Source organism: Aythya ferina (genome assembly GCF_964211825.1).
Source record: "Aythya ferina genome assembly, chromosome: 6".
NCBI lineage: Eukaryota > Metazoa > Chordata > Aves > Anseriformes > Anatidae > Aythya > Aythya ferina.
Genome location: NC_140303.1, coordinates 22699716 through 22724327, shown reverse-complemented (window position 1 = coordinate 22724327; position 24612 = coordinate 22699716). Strand labels below are relative to the sequence as shown.

The 24612-nt window shown below is 34.2% G+C and overlaps 1 protein-coding gene and 1 long non-coding RNA gene across 5 annotated transcripts in view; one reads left to right on the top strand and one right to left on the bottom strand.

The window, feature by feature from the left end:
- Positions 1-685, bottom strand: part of LOC311438627 (sodium channel protein type 1 subunit alpha) — a 101282-nt gene extending 100597 nt beyond the window's left edge. For all 3 annotated transcript variants that reach the window (XM_084523216.1, XM_084523215.1, XM_084523217.1), the window contains exon 1: positions 215-685. The gene's annotated coding sequence lies outside the window, so the exon portion shown is untranslated. The remainder of the gene's footprint in view (positions 1-214) is intronic.
- Positions 615-24612, top strand: part of LOC311438634 — a 99210-nt gene continuing 75212 nt past the window's right edge. Inside the window, exon 1 of one of the 2 annotated variants that reach the window (XR_014694235.1) lies at positions 615-750. This is a non-coding gene — a long non-coding RNA (uncharacterized lncRNA). The remainder of the gene's footprint in view (positions 751-24612) is intronic. The other variant, XR_014694234.1, reaches the window with a different exon arrangement.

The window sequence follows — 24612 nt, the reverse complement described above, 5'->3', positions numbered from 1 at the left end:
AAGATGTTTGTTAAAGAAACCTAATTTATGATTTATTTATTTGTAAATTGTCTTAAAGCTGAGATGCTTAGAAGAGCTACTATTCTGATAATTCAATCATGCTGACAGAGCTGGTTTCACCTAGCAAATTCTCTCTGCAATTCACAGTATGGCTGACAGCTATCTGCATAGAAAAATAGCACAGTAACCATTTAAATCATGCAAAAACATTTACCCAAGAAGATGTAGCAAAGATCAGGATCCAGCTTCCAGACCCCATGAAGCATGAAGCTGAGAGAACAATCCACTAGCTTGCTCGGGCCAGCAGTGTCTCTCCTACACTTGACCTAGACTGCCTTACATAATGAGGAATCAGTGCTGTATCCTGTGTGGAGGAGCAAGCTGAATGTCATCACTGGCAGAAGTAGGGAGAACTGGCAGCAGGCAGGCTGGTAGTTAGCATGGAGATCACGAAGTCTGCTTTCCCTGACTGCTCTGGAAGAAAGCACAGGAACAGCTCAGAAATGCTGGTGTCATTCCTCCCCTGGAACAAATGACCGGAAGGACTGAGGGTGTTACAAATGTGAGGCAGAGAGCAAGTGCAAAAGCTGCATCTGTACTTACTATCAAGGTAACAGAGCTCCTCTCACATTGTCTACAGGATTGCATAGCTACAGCTAATAGGAGAGCAACAGCAAGGCAAAATAAGAAAGGAGAGAGGAGAGACACAGACTGCTGCTGCAGACGTTTGTCTGTATATTACTCATTGTGGTGAGTAAAAGAAAAGTATTGGTATAAGATAAAGTACTAGGATAAATTTCCAATAGGAAGTTCTGTTCCTTTACATAAATCTATCTGCATGCAAGTAAGTTAGTTTCTGGGGAAACAGCCATTTGATATCTGTTTCACCTGGTGTTACAGAGGTTAAACTGCTTACTCTAGAGAGATTTTGATGTGTTCAAGAAAATGATGGGTAAGATACATTCCTGATTGTGAAGATGTTTACAGTTCTTTTATATATTTTCCAGGAAGAAATCCTGGGATATTTTCTAGTTTATTATTGCTTGAAACATATTAGTACTTCCTCTGTGGTGGGCACAAGAGGAGAAAAAAGTATCCAGGCTTAGCCAGCAGTTAGAAACCTACACAACTTTGTTGTCTAGAAAAAGCAGCTTTATATTAATGAAAATCATTGCTTATAACTTGTATTTCATATTTTGTTTGAATATTTTAATAGTAAGTAAAGAGCCTTAAACTCTAATAATGCATATATAAATTATTGTTGAATGAATAGTTTGAGTGGTATAGTTTGTCCTCATAAAAGAGGGAAAGGTTTCACTAGGATAGTACATCTTATATTTTCTAGTTATATTTGAAACAGTTGTATTAGGCATGATCAAAAGTAATTGAAACTGGATGTAAATTTCTAAAATCACAGATCAGTATGGTGTTGACAAAGAATATGTTACCTGCAGAATAAAAGAAAGTATGACTTAATAATACTTAATGTCATTTTATGAAAGTACTTTCCATGAAACAGTACTTATGAAAGCAAATTTGATGCGCCTCCTTTTTTAAAGTAGATGTGATTGGGGTGAATTGATTAAATAATGGACATAATTTTCCATAAAGCTCTGAAACTTGCCACAGGCTTCATTAAATGCTAGAGAAAGGAGCTCAGCAACAACATTGTGGCAACACCAAAAGACACATTGCTGAACTCAGCAAAAGTTGTAATATCACAAAGCACCCGTATAAAATTATTCCTGCCTTAAAATAATAAGATGGGGAACACTGACTGGAATTTGCAGAAGTTAGTTTAGGTACAGGGAGTATTACACGTAGTTATGCCATTAGCAGAGTAAACACGATTTCATCTGAAATGGGAAAAGCAAGGTGAAGGTGAAAGGGATAAAAAATAAATAAATTAAAAAGATCTATTTTAATTATAATTTCTCTTTTCTAAATAAGCATACTATAGCTTTTCCACCAAATGTGATCAAGTTAAACATTTTTTTTTTTCTTGAAATATATCTTTCATTAGTCCATTGTGGAATATGATTTTCTTTGCTTTCTTGAGAATATCAAAAAAAAAAAAAAAAAAAAAAAAAAAGGAAAATCAGTAAAGATAGATCACTCAATATACTAACTGTGCAGCTAAATTATTATTTGGAAACAAACAAAAAGAAAAGCAAGGGACATATCATTTGAGACTGATTTTTTAAACAATCATTGTCGTATTTGAAATCAGTAACTTTTTATCTAACCACATCAGCAAATAATATCAAAAATACTTTGGTGCATTTATTCTTTCATGCATTAGTATTGGCTTCTGAGGGTTACCTATTAAAACTTTTTATAAATTCAAAAGCCATTACTTTTAGTGTTGCATTTGTTAGAAAAGTGTACTAGAAAAACAAGAAAACTGTTTACACATTGGACCCAGGTTAATCAAGAGATCAAAATATCAAGACCTGTATTAGGCTATGGGAACATACAATGAGGGCTTCCTTGAACTGCAAAACTTGGTGAGTTTGCTGATCATGGCACTCAGAACTACAAAGCAGCCAAACTACTCTACAAAAGACAGCTCAGATGCCTCCACAGCCATGGCATAGTTAAGATATCAACCCAGTTATCTGCCTACAGAAAATGAAAAGTTGACTGCATCAGATAGAAAAATAAATAAATTTTATGGAATAAATTATAGGTAAACAAACCCAACGCACAGGAATTGCAATCATGCTATCTAAATGAACAGACTAGCAAACTTGACTGTCAGCATTACAAAAACAATAAGTAGTTTGTTTGATGTTCCAGTTTAGGCAAATATCTGTTAGACAAGGTTGATACAGCTGATTCCATCTCTGGCAAAATGATGTATCAGATAAAGCTTTTCCAGAATTATTTTCCATGATATTGCCTACAACCTATATATCTAATTGCAGAACGATTACTTAGATTCATCATACTTCTTCATAACAAGGACAAGTAAAATACAAAGCAATCACTCGTAAAAATTAAATTATTATAATTCACCTGCAAACCATAGTTTCTGTCTGAAGCATAAAAATCATTTACCTCACTCAGGATTTATCTAAGTTGTTCTGCTATTGGACTACAAAACTTCTTGATTTATAATAGTTCTTACAAGCATTTTTGCTCTGGATTAACTTGGCCTGATCTTGTGCTGGCAAGTCAAGAATATCTTAATACAAATTAATACAATAACTGCTTTCATATAGGGCTGTTAATGAACAACTCTTTCTGAGCCAGCTGCACTGATAATGTGAGTGGTAGAGTGTAATGCTTGACAGCAGCAAGAAAATAAGTCTTTTATATCAGTCTCCAAACTACATTATTCTAGTGTCCCAGTACCAGAAAGATTTCTGTCAAAGTAAGTAAGAACAGTTTAAAAGGAAAAAAATATTTTCTAAATTGTATTCTGCAAAAGGATACAAATGACTGTAGGACAGTCATTTGTAAAATGGTTAGATTGGAAAAGAATGGATTAGATTGCCTATCATGCATGAGCAGAGATAAAAATATAAATGTTTGAGAGTGTAACATATGAGTTGTAGGTACAAAACAATCTTAACTTCAGCTATAGCACGTCTTATAAAGATACTGGTAGTATCACAGAAAACTGTAACCTTACGGAATAAATTCAGGATTTTTCCTTTTATGTAAAATTTGTCAGAAGTTAACAATGCTCATCTCTAACATTATCCTTACTGGCTGAGTTTACTTCAACAGGGTTCTATTGCATGCTGAAATGAGGGAAGCAATATCTCACAGACATTATTCCTGCCAACAACCTTGAGTAAACAGGACGATTTTTTTTAGACACCTTGCTTTTAAGATGCTTGGTGCATAAATAAATCATTACTTGAGGTTTGCTCATACTAAGATAGATTCCCTTTGGGATTTGGTAAAACATTAAAATGCTCCAGTATCACTGACTGGAGAGACTTCTACAATATCTTGAGGTGCAGTTTTTTGGTTCTCCACCACCACCACTATCCTTCACTGACCTTGCTTTCTTTTCTCAAAATAATTTCTCCCTTGTGTTTTTGAACAACTTTCACAAGTGATTCAAGCTGAAATGTGTAAACAGTGGATCATAGTTTTCAAAAAATAAAACCCAATACCACAATGAACTGTATTTAGACCTGATCTCATGTACTCTTATCAATAGACTGATTTTTTTTTTCCGTATACAATAGTCCATTATCCCAGTCTCTCTGATATCATTGGAAATTTTATTTTAATGTATGTGCTACTTCAGTTAGAAAAAACAAAACAAAACAAAACAAAACAAACAAAAACAAACAAACAAACAAAAACAATAAATGCACTTGTTTTTTTGAACTAGGTAGCAAAAGCTTTTAATTTGTTTCTTTGAACAGTACCTAACAGGTCAAGACCATCAAACAGCATGCTAAATCTACTTTGCATATACTTTTTATGATTTGATCCAGTCATATCACAATAACGATCATTGGCAGGCTAATGAAAAAGGAAGTTTCTTCTCCATTACTTGACTAAACTTCATGGAGGGTCTGACTAGAACCAGTACCTGAATAGGCAGAAGTACAATTTTAAATATATATATATTTTTTTTTCCTCAGATACCTTACCATTCTTGAGACTATATTACAAAGTATTTTAAAAAGCACTAATATTTCCAGACATATTAACTACTACGTTTTAAATATGAAATGTGTTAATGTTTTCAAGTCTCCTTTCTGGACTATTCTGTTTGTTTAGTGTTCTACATATTTACAAAAAGATCCCTGATTTTCCTCCAAATGTTTGAGTATTCTGGTGAATAATAGGTGAAAACTGAATCCCCATATTCAGTGCAAATTCTTCAAATAGGTATCACCAATAATATAATTTTCTACATACATGCAGTTTCAGATATTTAACATTATACATAATCCTAAAATATAACTGAATAAAATATAAACCAAATAATAATAAATAAAAAAGTTCAAAAATTCAGTGCTATGAGCATTGAGTAGGTCAAGGTCACTGTAATCTTAATGGTCACACATTATTCTTTGACTTCTCTTCAGCATCTTTTGCTCTGCCAATAAGACTAGGTATGATAGCCTTTTAAATTTCTTTCCCAGATTTTGGTAAGATTTATAGGGCTGTTTATTATACCCCCGAAAGTATATATATGCACTGATTTCCAAGGCCACTGTTTTTGTACTTAACTCATTAAAAATCAAAACAAAACAAAAACAAAACACACACAGACACACACAAAAAAAACCCTCTGCTGTTTTGCATTTTTATGTTTTGTTTGTTTGTTTTCTTTTGTTTTGTTTTTAAATAAAACTCCCTAAACTAGTTCCTGTAAGCTGAATAGTAAGTAATAATACACATGCAGTTTTGGAAACTAAAAATTGTAAGTCATCCACAAAAACTTTTCTATACATGAACAAGTTCACAAGAAAGGCCATACCCTCTATCAACATGCAAACTGCAAAAGACATAGAAAGATCAATGTAATTCTGAATCCAAGTAGCTAATTTTTAAAGTTCTTCAGTTGACAGGGAAGGCCTGTCAAGGAAACTATATTTAGGCCTGTGTTAGGTTTTAATCTCTTTTAGTTCTTAGAAATACTTACAGTTCTAGAAAAAAAAGAGTAGAATTCATATCTGGTTCTTTATAGAAAAGTGATACTTTTTGTGTTGTACTTTGCCTGAGATTTTAGAAATCTGCTTATTAACTGTAGTTAATAAGGTAGCAAGGGTGTGGGTGACTAGTCATGTGCTTTCAAAATATGTAAATGTTCCCACCAAAGATGATGTTCCTACTCCTGGATTCTGTTCCTCCTATATCCATCATTTGGATGCTGCCAGAAGATGAATTCTCTTTGATTTCTTTCTTTTAATCCCAGGAGATTGATAGTTAATTGAGCATAGCTCAATCTATAATAGCTCAAAATTGCCTTAAAAAGCCTGTGTCTCTGGCATCTGCAGCTGTTTTCAATAGAGGACTTACTGAGCACTAATCAGAGCTTTTCAGGATGTATATTCCACATCCAAACTTTCAACATGCACACTGCAGTTACCATTCAGCCTTTTTATCCAGTGATAAAAAGGTTAAATGGATAAAAAGGATAAATGCAGATGATGTACAGGTCTCTAGGTCAGAGCATGACTCTGTCTTTAGTTCTTCTCCATCAACCCAGAGAAAAAGACTAGTAAGAACAAGACAAGTCTTTCAGGTAAAAACCTTTTGCCTAAACATGAAACCTGTATCCATACCAAGAGATAATGATCCAAAATGCCAGATATTCCAAATCTTTGTAAGTTGTGAGAAAGCCTTCCAGAGCAGGAGGATTTAGGGTGCTGTTATACCCTGCAAAGCCCAGGTTCTGAGGTCAGTCCTTGGCTGACCTATATGCATTGTATTATTTATTTATATAGCATGACATTTCTTTATAGAGTCAGGCTTGTATACACATTTCACTTACAGCTTAAATGGCCCCATGTCTTGTGCTTATGAGCACTACATATAAGCTTTAAGAAGGATTTCAACTCTGTTTAATCTAAAGAAAATTCAGTTACTCCTAGAACGCCTTCTTTTTTAAACCTTTGTTACCTGAATAATACCTCCATTTATGTAAATGCTAAACTAAAAACAACATGATAATTGTATAATCATCAATAGTATTTTGAATCTTACAGGACAAAGAGTCATATAACTCTGTGTTATTTTTGGACAGCTAAATTATTTTGCTTATCTTGCTCATCTTTTTGACACAGCTGTCTCTTTTTCATTCCCTCTTGTTTAAAAGTAAACTGAATGTCCTTGTGAGCCACTGTTTGGTTTGCTGTCAGGCAGACTAAAAATAAAATTAACAACAAATTGACCAAAGCAGTACGTAAATAGCTGTGTGTTTTAACGACATTAGAATTCTATGTTTGTCTCTTTTGGATTGATTCAACACTCCCTCAAACAATGAGATCTCACAAAAATCTGTTGCAGAAATTCCCCTTTCCTCAGCCACTTCTACTGAGTGGCTCTTCAAGATTCAGCTATAGCTATACTCAAATCACTAACTAGAGGTCAGCGAAGGAAAATGCTTTGCCTACTTTTTCCAGATCACCTCAGCTGAATTCAGCAATTTCTATTATTTATGACACTTTAATAAAACAAAATTATTTATTGCATAGTTAGTTCTTCAACTTTATTATTATTATTATTATTATTTATTATTTTTATTGGCACCTGTGGTAATGTGACCTTGAGAAAACAAGTTTCTCCTCTTCATCCTTCACATTGCAGTACTAGGGTGCCTATTACAGCCCTGTCAGAGACCACGTTCCTCCTGAAAACCAGTATCTCAATTTACATCAGTTCTGGGTCATTTTCTTCCAAAATGCAAATTTTGGTATCCTTGTGTCTAAAGGTGGAAGTAAAGCAATGCAAACCTGTCTGCTCTCTTATCTCAGAAGAACTGACTGAAGCCAGCTAAAAGCTCCAAGTCTAAATGGAGTCACTTGGGAAGGAGATTGAGCTCTATCCCACAAGAGATGTGAGGATTCCTGTGGTATACTTAAATAGAAAAGTTAATAGAACTCTCTGCCTATAACCACAGTTCTGTGGTCTCAAACCTTCCTCCAGGATTTCTATTTTGATTTACTGTCTTTCTGGAAATAGTGGGTTTCCCACTAAATTTTCCACAAACCTACTCCAACACTCAGAGACCAGGATCAACTCATTTTTTCTTGCCCTCCCCCCCTTTTTTTTTCTTAAACATAGGACTTCTGTGAGGATGCTAACTATGCAGTAGCTGCTTGCCTAAGCAGGGTTACTCTGATATTGGTTGTAAGGGTCTACAGACGTTTTCCTTCTTCCCTCTCCTTGTGTGTCTCAGAGTCTGCTAGAGTAGAGTAAGGCCAGTCTGGAACTGGAACAATATGTTTAAATCTGCCATTACCAAGAGATAATCTTAATTATTTTTAATAGGAACCTAGAAATTAATGCTATTTCCTCATGATTTCACTCACTTTCAGTAACTTTCAGATAGTTAAATTATTTTAAGCAAAATAAAAGTTGAAAATATAAAAGCAACATTGTTTCATAGAACTGCAGTCCTCACAGGCTAGAATGCTTAGTCTGAGCTTCACTCCACTAGATTTAGCCCAGTTACTTCTCTACTGAAACCATGGATTTATTTCTTTTGACTGAAATCAGGAGGAGACGAAATAATTGTGTGACACGGGGTACAGAGTAGAAGCAAAAGAAATGTTGCCAATGCCTCCAAGGGCAAGTGATTGCTAGGTCAAAGGCATCAAGATGTCCTATGCTGCAGGATAGGAAGAGAAATGCCCTTGAAAACTTTTATCTGCTGAGCTGCAGCTTCAAGCCTGACAATCACTTTAAAGCTGATTTCATGAACAAGGTACAGCTGGCTAATTCCTGCTATTCCTTCAGACTACAGGTGCATTCCAAAAACTAAATCCCAGTGGCAAATTTATATTGCCTCAAAGGAATTCAGAGAAAAAGGAAAAAATAGAATACAGCTGACTAATATGTGCATCAGGGAGAAGTTCTTTTATGACCTCTAAAGGACACAATTTGATTACAGTCATCTTAAAACAGAACTATCCATATTAGTTGTAAGAAAATATTCTTTTAAGTTGAAATGAATTGAAAAATTGTTAAGCTAACAAATTTCAAAGTGGAATTGAACAGCTTAAGCCTTATTTTCTTTGAATGTGAATTAAAGTCCCAGACCAGTGGTATTTCCTTTTGTGTTAAGCTGTTCCAAAACTTATTTACAATAAATTGCATTTTACAAGGTGGATATATCTACAATGAACTGCTGGCTGTTATGTTATATATTACTTCGTTGACAGACATGCTGAGAAGTCCCAGCATAATATATTCTCCAGCAGTCACATGGGCTTTTTAATTTTCTCTTCAGAAAATTCATAATTTTAATTCCTTAATCCTGGATAAATCTCGTTGCTACTACCTCAAAACATTTTTGTGGCTCCCCCATAAAATATTAGAACTCCAAAATGTTTCTTGAACAAAATGCAGAATATTCTGAGGAGACCTGATGGGATGCCTGATACCTGATACCATGCTCATGTCCCCGCTTCCACTCACTGCTTCCCATTCTGTTCATCGCAGGATCACATCAACCTTCTTTCCCAGACCATTTACTTTAAGTCCATTTTTGTCTTTTGAATATTTTATTTATTTATTTATTCATTCCATTTGAAAATGAAATTTTCTATTCTGCTTTCTGAAGTCCCAATTGTTGTATCTTACACTTGGCTAAACACAAACGTAGTGGTTAACTTAAATTGTTAAAGCAGACTACCCAGCTTGCTCTGAAATAGCAACCTGGTTGACCTTGTTCTTTTTTCATGTCATCTATAAACTTTACCACCAAAAACATTACAGCATTGTTTATATAACTGACAAAAGTACTAAATAAACCAAATCAAGAACTTATTCATAGGGGGATCCTTCCTAGAAATACCACTTAATTACGTCTTCTCATTACTAATATTTAAAATTTATCAGTCCAGGCTTAGCACACATAATATATTCTCTATTATTTTCAAATAAAGTAAGTGCTTAACAAGGTAATACTTAGAGCCTTAAAACAACAACAACAACTATCCTTCTACATTTTCCTGTTTAAACACATCTATGATCTAGTCAAAAAATAATAATTTGACAAGATTTATCTTTATGTTGATTACTGTAGTTACAGCTTTAGCCTCTAAACATTTTTTCTTGCTCAAGTCCAAAATTCTTCAGTATTTTACCTAGAATTGACATGCATGTAACTAATCAATAGTTCTTTCAAATGTAATTTTTAAAATGTATAAATTTGGAGTAAGATTGGTGATCCTGCATTGGTAGTTCCAAATTTCACAGTTACTGGGGCTTGCTATAATTAATGAATAATAATATTGTTCTTCAAGCCTTCAGTGCTTAATCTTCTTTATTTCAGCTTTTGATATACAGTCATAAAATGGAGTCCATACCTGATATGTCAACATTCAGCGTCCAGAATACCAAAGATAAAATTATTTAATATTGCTCTCCTTTTCTTCTCATTTGTGTTAAGGATGTGTTGCTTAACTGCATTCTGCTATTCCGGTAAAATGTAATCTGCCCGTAACATTCACAAGGATTACTGTTAGTGTACACTTACTTTTGAACCACACTGAAAATGCTCACAAATGTCTTTGGGAATCACAGACTTTATTTTTGGTATCATTTGGGCACATATCTATAGAGGAAACCTTCTGTGAGTCACAGGAGTGCTCACTGAATGCCACCCCATTGGGAATAGCATAATTGCCTTTAGTGAAACATGTCAGTTTCTTAAAATGTCAATAGTAGGAAAGCATTTTCTGTATTTTTAGTAATCTTTTAATTGAGATCTGAAAATGAAAACAAGGAGAAGCAGCAGGCCTACGCAAGTCAGACACGACTGAGATGTGACTCCTGACTTTGGAGCTGAAGGATCCTCTACTCTCCAAATTGTATTAATGATTCTGTTAATGTTTCAAATCTTTTAAAATTTTAATTGCAAAGATTTTTTTTTTTTTTGAATTGAAAAGTTCTCTTCTGGTTTTACTTTCATAAAAACTATGCAAATATATTTTTCTGGTCCTATTATAAACCCTTGAAAGCTAATGTTCTGGACATTGCCATCATAAGCAGCAGATGAAGTGTCTGAAAGAAAATTCATTTTTGTGATTTGCTTTTCAATGCAATAAAATTATAAATGAAATGAGGGGTGGGTTGGTTGGTTTTGGTGCCTCCCAGGAGATGCAGAACAGCAGCATTTTTTGAATCTCTTCACATCCAAAACACAACCAGAGGGCGCCACAAAGATGCCTGAAACTCATGGAACAACTCAAGAGCGGTATGAAAAATGGTCTTTCCTAAATGGCATCACACTGAAAAGTACAGTTTCAGCTATTTAGGATGCATTGGTAATGCTTACATTAATTCAAATGCTTGTCTATCTTGCTTTTCATACTTTATATCCAACAGAATCCTGAAGTCTTAGAATCACGATTTTCTTTGACTAGGAATAGTCACTAGAATACATTAAATTTAAGGAACATTTCCAAGATTCCATCATCATTTTCCCCAGAATATAACCTTCCTATTTCCATATATCTTTGCAGTCTACCTGCTATGAATATATCAGTATTAGGGAAAGATTAATCACAGAATCACAGGATAAATGGAGAATAAAGCGTTTTCTGCATTTTTTGTGGTGATAAGAATTCATTGTTTATATAGGTTGAGATTTCTTGCCTGCAGAGCTATTGCAGGCCAAGAGCTATTGATCTTAGCTTCTTATTGAAAAGAAACAAGAGGGAATTGAAATAAATATGGACATATAATGTGACAGTCTCCCAAGGGATCTTAAGCTTGTAATAACAACAAGAAAAATAATTACTAAAGCTGACTTAGATAATTTTGACCAAAATCCTGCAAGTATATTGTTAAACAAATGATTAATTTTGTGAAAGAAAACTAATGATTTTTTTAAAAAAGATAATAAAACCTTTCATCTAGAACATTATCTTGCTCATTGAAACACTTTCAGATGGGGGGAATTAGTTTTCCTCCCTAAATAATAATAATAATAATAATAAATAAAATAGAGTAGTTTAATAAAATGCAATATATAATACAGTACGAAAACATGATTTTGTTTTTATTGATATACAAACCTTAGAATTTTATTGGTTTTGGAAAACTAAGATTCCCAAGCTTACTATTGAAAAAAAAAATGCATAATACTATGTACGAATTTTTCCTCTATTGCTGTGGCTCAGTTTTCATCTGTGGTTCAAAGTTTTTGCTACTGAAATGTTAACTGCTTCTTAAGGTATTCATAGTATGCACCCATGTGAAGCTGCCTACTTCACTGCTTTTACTGCTGAAATTAGATTGCATTTACATCCTAAAATATAAAGTGATTGCAATCACAATTTTTTAAAATTATTTTTTTTCAATTTGGCAGAGAAAGCAAAATGAAATATGCTTCTTTGCTTACATTAACAATTTTTTTTAACCAGTAGAGATGGACACCTACCACAAGCAGAAATTTCAAACTGGACAAATTATACTGGAAAACAAAACAAAACAAAACAAACAAACAAAACAAACAAACAAACAAAACAAAAACAGGCATTTCTCTGTTGTATGCTTACATGCTGTAGTTCAACCTTGCAAGGCCTGGCTTCCCTGCAGATGCTGTAGGGTAGCAACACAAGAACAGTAAAAGCATTTCTACCAGCTTATCTCTTGCTGCTTGTACCCAAATGATATGGAGATAAAACCAGTCTAAGCCATATCTGGATAAGCCAGCATAGCAGATATGCTGGGAATGGCAACTTGTTTGATCACGAGAAATAAGAACTGATCAGAGACAGAAATTTTGTGCATGTATAGAGACTCTTCTATACAGAAGCATATCATGCATATATACTTTCCATTAGAGACTCTTCTATACAGAAGAGTCTCTAATGGAAAGTATATATGCATGATATGCTGTTTTGTAATAATAACCTCTTATTTTTTCAAATGTGCCTAGTATCTAATATTTCTATTTTCAGGAAGATTGAAGCATTGTATATCCCTGTAATATGAATATCCAAACAAATGAAGTTTCAGAAGATTTTAGACTATTGTTACTTAAAATCTCAGTCAGCAAATACAAAGTAATTTGTTGGTAGAGCATCATGCCCAAAGTTATTTTCTCCAACCATTTTGCAACATAAATATCTGTGGAAATTAAAAAACAAAACAAAACAAAAAACATTTTTGTTTGTTGGAACTAAGCCTGGGCCTAATTTTACATATTGTCGCCTTCTAAAGAATTCAAAACTTTTTTTTTTGGCCAGCATTCTTTAGCTGTTGATTGCCTTTCAGTGCTCTGTCTAAATGTTTAGAACTAAAGATTAATTCCCCTTGCTCTCCATTTATTGTGCTCAGATGCTATCCAGAATACTTAATTTCAGAATTGACCACGTAGTCAAGAGCTTCAAACACAAAGAATACTTTCAATTATCTCTGTTTGTGTCATTACATTGAAGCTGTCTTTAGTGTCTAAGTTAGTTTTGCTTGAATTTACTGATAAGTGTCTGAAATATTGATCCTCAACCTGTTATTTGCTTCTGTGGCCTGTTCTAATGCACTTTCAGAGTTCAGTTGGCCTTTTTCATCTGTTGATCACCTCCCATTATCCACATTTTGAGAGAAGCTATACAAGATCAGCTTGGTATTCTTCTCAGCCTGTTGTTTAAAACAGGCTAAGTGTTGTTTAGCTAACACTTACTAACTGAAGATGCCCTAGGTTTCTATATATTGAACAGGAAATTGAATAGCTGCAAACACCTACCACCCCTCTTAAAAGACAGTCTACCACTGCAGGCAGTGCTCCTGTAGTCCTAACGAGTTCCAGGCACTAGCTTTGGTGGGACAGCTTTAAACAGCTGAGCCAGGAGTCCACTCACTCATCTGTTCTGACTTGGTACCTTAACAGTCCTCCAGTCCGAAGCCCACAGACTAACTGCTTTCAATTCCCACTTTTTTTTCCCCCCATTATAACTGCTTGTCCAATTAAAGCAACCAACTCATTCATAGACCAGCGCAATAAAAGTAGAGCGCATAGAATACAGAAAATATTACAGAGATGCTTTATGTTTGTCATGATTGAATCACATCTTTTCTTCTACCTCTCTTTTTTTCTTGAATATTTTTATTCATCTCTTTTATGCATGCTTCAGGTCACCCTTTTCCTACCTCCTGTAATTTGTTCCCATTTAGTCCTTTCATTTCAGTTACAAAATTCCCTCTCATCGGCCCACACATTAACATTTAGCACTTTGTTACTAGTTGTGAAGCCTTCCAAAAACTGGTCACTAATTTTGTGACTCTGAAATAAATGGGACTGAGCAAACATAACTGTAGGCACAAAATACCAAATATGTCTTGTACCCTTAATACAGAGGAGAATTTATAAAAATAAAATCATATGCATTCTAGTTTCAAAATACAGCATATATAGGGCAGCGTACATACTTCTGTTTTTTCAAGTAAATACCACCTTTGCTTAACCTATTAATTCTTTTTTATTTATTTATTTATTTTTATTCCCAGGAAAATCACAAAACCTTTTCCCTTACGGAGAAGGGAACACACACAAGTCAGAGACTTACAGATAGTATCATGCCTCTTCTGCTATTCAGTATCTGATGACTCTCGCTTGTCTTCCCACCCAGAGATTTGTTCTTTCTCTTAACATGTAATTTGAGTTTAACATGTAATTTGATAGCTTTCAAAAATGGTTTGAAACCTTGAATAAGAAATGAGAGTAGCTGGGACTAATTGTAAAGAACAGTGAAACCTGTCACAATGCACATAGCCAAGTATGGTCTGATAGTTTTGTTTTGTTTTTTCTCTGAGCTGGTAATCTGAAAGTCAGTAAAGCAATGTTATATAACCTGCTTTGAAGCCCATATTATCAAAGTTTTAGAGAATTTCAACAAAACAGAAAGAAAACAGTATTTGTTGCACAGAAGAAGAATGAGTTGGTTTTGCTCATCTTCTAAAGTAAGCTGCTCAGGGTAAGACTGTATATTTCTACTTTTCACAGTATCAAGTGTGGTCGAAGCACTTAACAATTAATAATAAATCGTAAGTAAATTCAAAGCTTGTGAGAAGTGCCAGACTGACATCTCTGGAGAATTTTCCTGTCTATCTATACAAAGAACACGCAGAGTGGCTACACAGGCTTGTTTATGTTGCATTTCACGTAGGGTGCTGAACAGCCATCAAATGGTAACTGCTCACAGTCACTAAAATCCTAGAGAGATCTAGACTGCTGTCTTCATATCGTAAAGCAGAAACAGGGCTTGTATCTTATTATCAACCACCAGAATTAAGTGTTGTTTTTTTTTTTGTTTTGTTTTGTTTTGTTTTTTCCCCATTGGAATGACACTACTCCAATAAACACAGGTTGTTTTTTTTAGTGGATAATTTTGGTGGTTAATAATAAAACCCAAAATACTGCAAAATTAAATTTTAACATTAGAGGAAGCACTATTTGCCAGACATCTGTTTATGTACCATAATGTTTTCTTAATATATGAGTTAAAAGTAAGTTATTTGCATTTTAGCCCCACAATTTTTAGTTAGGATGTCTTGCCATTTTCTGAAATGCTGAGACACAGTGTTATACTATAAGTGGTAGAGAATTGGCAACATTCTTAGGTAATATCTAATTATTCTTCTTGAGCTTCCCATTAAAAATACTGGTACTTGATGCTTTATAAAGACATCCTGAACAAAGCAGAAGGCAATTTCATTCAGTATTGTACTTACCAGTAATTCTTTGCTGGACCTAGGGAACGTTAGGAGTTTCTTCATGATGTGTAGAAGAAAACAAAAAGAAATTTCATGAACAACAGGTTTTCCTCTGCATCAGTTACTTTGCAATTAGTTCAGCAGCAGCAAATCAGGCTCATCTCCATTACACCTGCCAAAATCAAAGTCTTTCTCTGTATCCAAATAATGGAGAAGAAAACAAAACAAAACACCACACACACCAAAAAAAAAAAAAAAAAAAAAAAAAAAAAACAGAATGAAACAAAAACCAGGGGTAGGAGGATACCAGTCTGTGAAGGCACCCATCTGCTTTTGCTTTGAGAACAAATGGCACAGGGCTGATATTGAGGCAGTAAATAACATCAATCTGACTGCAACAAACTCCTGCAGACCTACATGTGTGTATTCTGAAGGCTCTGGGTTCAGGCATGGTATAGCACAAACGCTTTTAGGTCTAACTACACCACCAGATATTTAAGGTGCTTGTCTAGACACCAAGGCTTTTAGGAAAAATCTTGCACTGCTTGCTACCTTTCAGTAGCTGCCCCGTCCAAAGAACGGGTCCTTTTCTCTACCACAGTCTTCGGCTTTTAGGCTTCCTGAACCCTGCCTGCCTCTCTCACCATATGGCATATAGAAATGAACTCAACTAGAGTTGAGTTCTAGAAATCAACTAGAGTTGATTTGCTTTTTTAATTGTTGATAAAAAAAAAAAAAGATCAAAGTACCTTCTGACTGATTTGTTTATAGGCTGAGAGGTTAGCAGCTGGCTTAAAAGTCATGCACAAACACCGCTGTAGTACTGACTTCACATGTGTCACTGGCCATCAGCTTGCAGTTTTTTCCTACCATTCTTGGCTGTTCCTCAGGTCACAATACATTAGCAATTCATTTGATCACACTTCAGTCCATCAATTTTAACCTAAAAAAATTAATCAAAATGCAATAAACACATATCAAAAATTCAACTTGAAATAAATTCACAGACACTAAAAACAGTTTCTGTTTTGCTCCCCTCAGTTCCCCAAAATATTGTCACAGTGAACAAAATTAGCATTTTTTTTTAAAGTTGAAATTCATTATTAGATCAGTTTACATTTTGCACTTGGAACAAAACTCACAAAAGCTAAAAAGTTAATACCATTCTCTGTTCCTACAAACATACACAGTAACACTAGCAGGTTTTTTATTATTTATTACAATAACAGACACTTTTCTGAATCTGTATAGTGCAGAAGAAAGACATCTTTTTAGCCAGTCCATGCCTCTCGATTTCATACTGTTCATTTATGCTCATAAGCCTCTAAGGAACCAGGATTTTATTGAATTTCTCAATATTCCCTTAAAAGGCGTCAGCAAAATCACTGGGTTTCTGAGAGCTCCAACCGCAAAAGGCTGCTGTCCTAACTACACCTGCAAACTACTGCAGAGTATGCTGGCTGTCTGCTTCAGAAATTTAACCCCTGCTTGGCAGACATGCTGCAGAATTAATCCACTCACTCTCCATTTTAGCTTGCAAAGCCTTGATACATTTACTGATTATACCATTGAAAAAGAGGTGGTTTTCTTTTTTTCTTTTTTTATTTAATTAGCATTTGTGGAGAGACAGGTGAGATCTAATTTTAAAGCCTTCAGTCTAATTCTTTGTCATACTCAGAAATCTTGGCAGAGAGCTGAAAGATGAGGGAGGATGATTCTATTAATTTGTAGGGGAGTATTGCTTTGATTAAATTTTTTAAAGCTTAGAATATATATTTTTATATTTTATATTACGTTTATTTTAATGTTTTTATATTTATATTTTAATATTTAAAATATATTTTTATATTTTATATTATTTACATTATTTTTATATTTTTATTCTCTTACTGCTTTAAGGGGCATATGTAATTATTAGATTCATATCATTAGATTCATATTAGACTCATGCATACATTCAGATGCATGGCTAAGATATGAATACCAGAAATTATGATTATTCAAAGTAGACTTCTGCATGTTCTTTATCAAAAGGTTTATTGCTACAAAAAGCTGAATTTGTTAAATTTAATGATTGAGGGGAATTTTGAAGGAGGAACAATTTCTGCCTTGCTAATAAATGTAAGATAGTTATATGTTACTTTTCTAGTTGGATTTAGATGGTAGTGGCCACTATATAGATCTGCCTACAGACTGCCATTTTAATTCTTCAGTTAAAGGAAGAAACCAAATGACTCCTCATCATAGAACAAAAGAACAAAGTGAAACAAAATACATCTCTATTGAGTTGACTCACTATCTGGGCATCTATGCATTTAGCTTAGGTACAATCTACTTCCTAGTGGTACTTCCCAGCTTGGTAAATTGAGGCAGTGAAAAGCAATAAAAACTCCCACCATTAGAGGTGGGGTGGCAAGATGGTAAAAAAATTAATAATAATAAAAAAATAACCCTCATTGGACATTGTCTTAATAATATTGTACAACCTGGCAGGCATTAAGATGTGATTAATCACATTTTTGATTATATATACCTTAAGAACAATTAGTGGAGAAATATAAAAACAAACTGCATCGTAACAAATGTGTTTACAACATCTTTTGTTTAAAAAAGAAAAAACAAAACAACAACAACAACAAAAAACATGGAGACATTTAGCTCTATATAAGATTTCGAGAATCCAAAGTCTTTATCTTTAATTGAATAAAAACTCTTTAAAAAAAAAATCTCTTCTGATCCCTAGAAAACCTGGCTGTGATATATACTTATGCATGATGCACTTCCAAATTATGTAAATCCTGAAGAGGAAAGAGGAAATCGTATTAATTTCCTGATTCTATGCAGTCTTCACTAATCATTTCTCATGCATGCCTAAAATGCAGAAAGAAAACCTAAGGCTTTGTTTGTTTGTTTGTTTGTTTGTTTGTTTTTAAATAACTAAACATTCACAGAATGTCAGGAGATAACACAGTAAGATGCAACCAAAAGATGAAAGTTGACATGAAAGTAAATTAAATTCACTGAATGGATGACCTCTTATAACATCCTAAATTTTGTACAACTACCACATACCAAACATATCAAATTGACTGTCTATTATAAATGCTTCCAGATAAGATGACGCTGAACTTGAATGTTTATGAGACTCAATTAGTTATGGACCTCACTGCAGTCATACATCTGTCTAATTGTTTGTGGCAAGATTGGGTAAGGAGAGGTCATTTCCAAGAAGGGCCATAAAGGATCCAGGTTCAAAAATACATCTCTCAGAAGTCAATGAAGTTGATAGACTATGCAATTTTTATTTCTCTTATGGGCAGACAAATTACTTGCTGATAAATCTGCAGCTACATATGCAGTAGTCCATTTTGGAAGTGACAAATGTATGGATTATTGGGATTAAGATGCTGAAAGATCAAGAGAAGTTTCCTGTCTAGACAAAACTTTGAAGAAAATACTTTAAATATTTTGCATCATGCAGTTGATGCCATAAAATGAGTTACCACAGGAGGCATGCAAAATAAAGCTATGTAAGCTAAAGCTACTTCTGAATATATTTTAAATATTTTGACTGAATTTGGAGAACATTGCTTTGCAGCACCTTCTGCATCCTACTTTCTACTAGTGCATTTGATTAGTGACTGAATACTATCTTAAATAAATGAACTGAAAATAAATTAATTATATCCTAATTTCAAAACGTATTGTATTTTGAGAATTCTGATGAATATCAGGCTGTTGATATGGAAAAATTTCTGTTTTGGGAAAATGAATTTTATGCAGCAAATGATGTTCAATGGAATGACAAACAGATTTTTCATCTATATTACAAAAGTGAAAAGATACCAATTTTAATTAATGATTTCCAGTCTTTAGGAACAGACTATGTAGCATTGTAAACTGAACATACACAGTACTTTGGGTTTGCCTTAGATTGGCATTTCTATTTTAGTATAGGGTACTATAAGCTCCAATTTGTCATTTTTAATTTTCTTAATAGAGAATTCATAGATATTTTTTCCCCTCTTGACTCTGTCCTTTCCTTTCTTTTCTACCAGGGAAGCAAAACACCAAGGCTTAAACTTGAGGGACCACCAGGAGATATCCAGAACTATAGTTTGCAATAATTTGGTATTTGTGAAAACAGCACTGCCTGCTACAGCTCACCTCCCTTTTGCCTGTCAAAAGCATTTCTACGGCCATATGATGAACTACGTAGGAAAATTATCTAGGTTAAATATCAACTTCTGTTCTCACAGAGTTTTCAGTTCTTCAAGCTAGTTTGTTGCAGAGCAACACAAATGGTAGTGCTAACCTAGGGGAAAGGGAAGAGCATGGCTTCTTTCACTTACATCATGGCAGTTAAATATGTTTGTGAAACTATGGCCTAATTTAGGCCTTCTACTTGACAATTAGTTAGGATGAGATACTTCCAGAGAAATCAGTTGTCAAAAGTGCTACTGAAGCAAAAATCACAATGAGTCACCAGAACCAGATCTTACTCACTAAACAGGTCTCAAGAATGTAAAGAAGGAATGTAAAGGAAACCCCAGGTACATAAAATATACCCACTTAAATGAAACAGTGATTGTAGGAAAACTAGTTTTATAAAAGTTATGGCTATCAGTATTGTTCATACTGTATTCATACAATCTGGAGATTCAAGATAAATGTATGAAGCTTCAAGGAAGGAAGCTGGAATACTTGAAAATAATTTGATGCAAGTCTATAAAATAAGAGCATAATTTTGTATTGATAGGGGTGAGCATTGCTAAAATCAGTGAGGTGACCCAACACCTCTCCCAGGTAAGAACAACCAAGATTAGGAAAAGGTAGTGATATGAAAGATTAATGGAAATACACTGAACTATCTGTGATGGTAGCAATTAATCATGTCTATGGTATGTGTCAGTATTATTGCCAATCTAGATTATTTTAAGGGAATTTACAGTAATCCCTTAATCATACAGAATCTGATCAGATGTATCCAGAAACTCTTAAGTATATGTGCTTTATAAATACAAAGGGAGAGACATGCAATGGCTCAATAGGCCTTGTCCTACAGAATCCCCTTACTTAAAATGAAGCTGAAAATTTTTCATCTTTCTGGTGGACTCATGATTTTATTGCTTCTTTTTTTCTTAATGCTAAATTAAACAGTGGGCTGCCTATAATGCTAGTCATAAACCAGTTCAGCTAATTCAGTCTTTGACAGTCTGGAACAGAAGTTACTGCCCCGCTTCATTTTGTTCCTTTGTGTCTATGCCTACTCCACCCACCTCCTTGTAAGCTTTCTGAACTGAGGAGCTGCTTCTCCTCCTTTTCATGTCTTACCTTTTTTTTCTCCCTTCACCTCATACCCTGGTAAATGGTAAAGATAGGAAAACCACGATGGAGAAACCTGCATTATCCAACAGAGCTGACCAGTTCTGCACCCAAGATTTCCACCACAGTGGGCAGAATGGAGGAATGAGTTGTTAACCGTTGTGTTAATAATGTTGTGTAACAAACAGATGTAATGAAGGATTAAGATGCTGTGCTCTTTGTGGTATGCTGAAAGACAGAATTCTCTGCCTGCTTGGTAGCTGCCATAACTTACCCTGTGCAACTTCAATGAACAGGCTGGGAATAGTAAGGAAGTAATCAGCTGGACTCTCATCCAGGGAATCAGCTAAGCTTCAGTTTAGCTTGGTAATATATATATGGCAGCTTTTTGGCATTACAGGTGCCTCAGGGTTCCTCATCATGGGAATGGCCAGCAACCAGTAGTCTCCAAAGAAAGGCTTTCCTGACCAGCATCCCAGCTGTACTCAGACAAGCCAGAAATTCAGAGCATGCTCTTAGTGATCAGCAAGATTTTAGAAAAGTTATTTGGCACCACAAGAGAATTTTTGAAGTGTTAGAGAAGATCATAGCTGAAATTATCCTGAAATTTAACTACACTCTAGAAACTGCTAGCAAAATGCAGCCAAACATAAACAAACTCTCACAGGGGTTATGAATGAGCTAGATACTGTCTAAAACCCTTTATCACTTTTGTCAGATGGTATATGTTTTAGAAGAATAGAACTAACTTCTTTACAAAAAATAAAAACAAAACAAAACAAAAAAAAACAGTATTAGTGCAAGTAGGAAGTAAGTTGTTTATTGGTCTCTAAGAATGAACTATTACCTGCTTCTGCTTACAGGTAAACAGGACATTTTTAGACAGTACTTTTATCATGTTTCAGAATTGTTCTAAATCACTTTGAGAGTGTCTTCTACCCCTTTGGGGGAGGGCTGAGTGCTGTGTATTTGTTTTTTTTTTTTGAATAATACATACATAGGTCTACAGCTTTATGTGGAACAAACACAATATTCCTTGTGACCAATTATCTAATTAATCCTAAAAGACTTAACTTTTCTCTAATGTCTTCACTAAAGAACAATGTTTTATTTTTTCATTCTTTAACATTTATTCTAACTGCTGCTGAAGTTTACTTGATAATGAGGTTACCTACCACCGTTTGCTGGTGCTGTCACATGAAATAACTGCTACAGCTGATCCAATTACTCTTCAGCTCCACTGTTTGAACCATCTGCTGCAATAAATTGATTTTGGGTCTTCCTACTTGAAAGGCATGTCCTTTCACTTCTAGACTGTGGAAAGAGCAGGAAGAAGGAAAAGAAATGGAGACTATATTATATTTCACTAGAGCTGCCTTAAATTTTGAAAGAAAAAGAACCTGTGTTTAGAGGAACAAGTGTACACTCTTCAGTATGGTATTATAGATAAAAGTAGTAAACCCTTTGTATCAAAACAGTGTTACATGAATTTTGAGATGGTTAAAAAATTTTCAGCTGTTAGACATGCATCTCAAAAATTCACTAATTCTTTACCTCTGGAGATTAGTATCAGAACTGTGGAAGATAGAGAACTTATTTATTTGACTCACATATGGTTGTTGGCCTTCTTATGTATCTTTTCACTGGACTTGATATCCTAAAACCAAGACCTGGGGGCTATCAAAGAATTTGGGCATTTGGAAAAGGTTTTGAGATACAGCACGCTATAATATTACCAATTCCCACTTTCTCCAAAAACAGATTATTCACTGAACATTTGAACAAAAAGTGCTATACCTTGTTCAACTAAATGGACACATCATATATTATTTATGAGATCATAACCATATGTGTATTTTAAATGCATCTCACATACACAAATAGAAACTTTGAGTGGAAGCTTATGAGAAACTTCATACTGAGAATAACACAATTTAGATTATATATTTATACATGACCCCAATGACGGCTGCTTTTGTTATTGTTGTTTTGGGTTATTGTGGGTTTTAAAATACTTCAAACTATTTGCTGTAGTAGTATTCTTATACTTACGCCACCTATGCCCAGCTGTTGTCCTCATCTTTATAAATACAGCACTTCCATGAAAGTGAGTAGAAATTTATGATTTCTTAACTCTTAAACTTTGGTTATATGAGCAGACATGACCCTCATGATGAGTTTAAATACTTACTTGTGTTCAAGTAACTCTCTCTCTCCTGGGCTTTAACCAGTTGGTTGTCCTCTGAAAAATTTGACTACTTCGAGATGGAGGAAGGAAATAAGAAATCATCAGATTGTCTTTTAACATATTTCCTGTTTTATTTTTTTCCCTTTTTGGCATTTTTTTTTTTACTTATTCTTTCTCTAGGTTTGTCATGAATACAAAGACAGCAGGTCCTTAAAAATATCTCCATATACACAAATGTGCTCCCTAGCTAATAAAAACTCAGACTTAGCTTCCCAGGTTCATACATTCATACATTTCCAGCGCATATGAGATAACTGTCAATGTTAAAAGGTAAAAGCCTGGAAAATAGTCAAGACAGTAGAACCAGGCATTCTACATAATCTGGTATCAAACTAATGTGATGACAATACAGAGATCATCTTAGACTTGACCATCATGGACAGCACAGTGTCAAAATCAGCTGTTGGGAAAAGCTGACATTCTTTAATAGTACATGAACATTAGCAAAACAAATATTAACAAAATTATAATAATATCTAAAATCAATAAACCTCTTTCTAGTACATGGTACATAATTCAATCCCCTAAAAAGGTGCTGGTAATACCTTGAAAAGAGCCATTTGTTTATTAAAAAAAAATAATTTTAAAAGCTTTTAAATCCCTTAACTAAGAAATCTTACTTTTAAAGGAGTCATTGGTTGCTGTAATGGTAGTGACTTACATTTTTCCTTAAGAGCAGAAAAAATGCCACAAAAGGCTTTTTCAGATTACCTTTTTGTAATAGGGAGTCATTTACATCCATTATTAGACTACACAATCATTCTTTTCCATTCCTTTCATTGTGCCTTCCTTTCTGTGCCTTGAATCCCAGGGATAATACAGTAATACAGTATTACATTATTATTAAACTTATATATAAAAACAACATTTCAGAGATGTAGCTCTTGGATACAGATCTAGTGATATCTTTAAACTTATTTTTGAAAGTTTCCTCCATGCATGATTTGCCTTGAGATTATATATTTTAATTATCTTTACCCCAAAAATGTGTTAATTCTGTAACCTTTTCTTATGTTTTACGTCAGCAGCAATGGCATACATGTATGTTGTTATCATTTGACAAAGTCAATTTGAGAAAATTAATGTTCTTCCCCAGTATTATACATGTGAAGGCATGACTTGTACTCTTCTTCACACAATGGAACAATGAAGTGACTCATCTGTCATAAGGTAAAGACAGAGTCATTTATTTAGACTCCAGAGGTAGAGGAAGAAAAGAAGAAATATTTTTCTTTTAGGAAATCCGTAACTGGAAAAGAGTAAGTCGAGGGCTTGATTTTAATTCTACTGAATGTAGTTGTACAAGACACGCTAATTTCTGAAGTGGATATACTGGGAAATTAGTTTCCCTTTTTAGTTATAATCAAAACCATTTCTCCACTGCTGCATACGTGGCATACCCTGGGCATGTGACTGGGAAAATGAAGCTGGAGAGCAAGTAGGTACCAAATAATACAGAAAAGTTGAGCCTACATGTTGAGCCATTATGACATTTTTTTTTTTTTAAAGGAAATTGGGAAAAGTTTTACTCTCTGAACTGATTTAAAATGTTTATCTAATAAGAGACTTGAATAGATAGGGTGCATACACATACATATATACACATAAAATTTGGATGTTAACAAACGTGTAGAATATTGTTTGACCTTAGGATTTCAAATATGTTTTTCTCT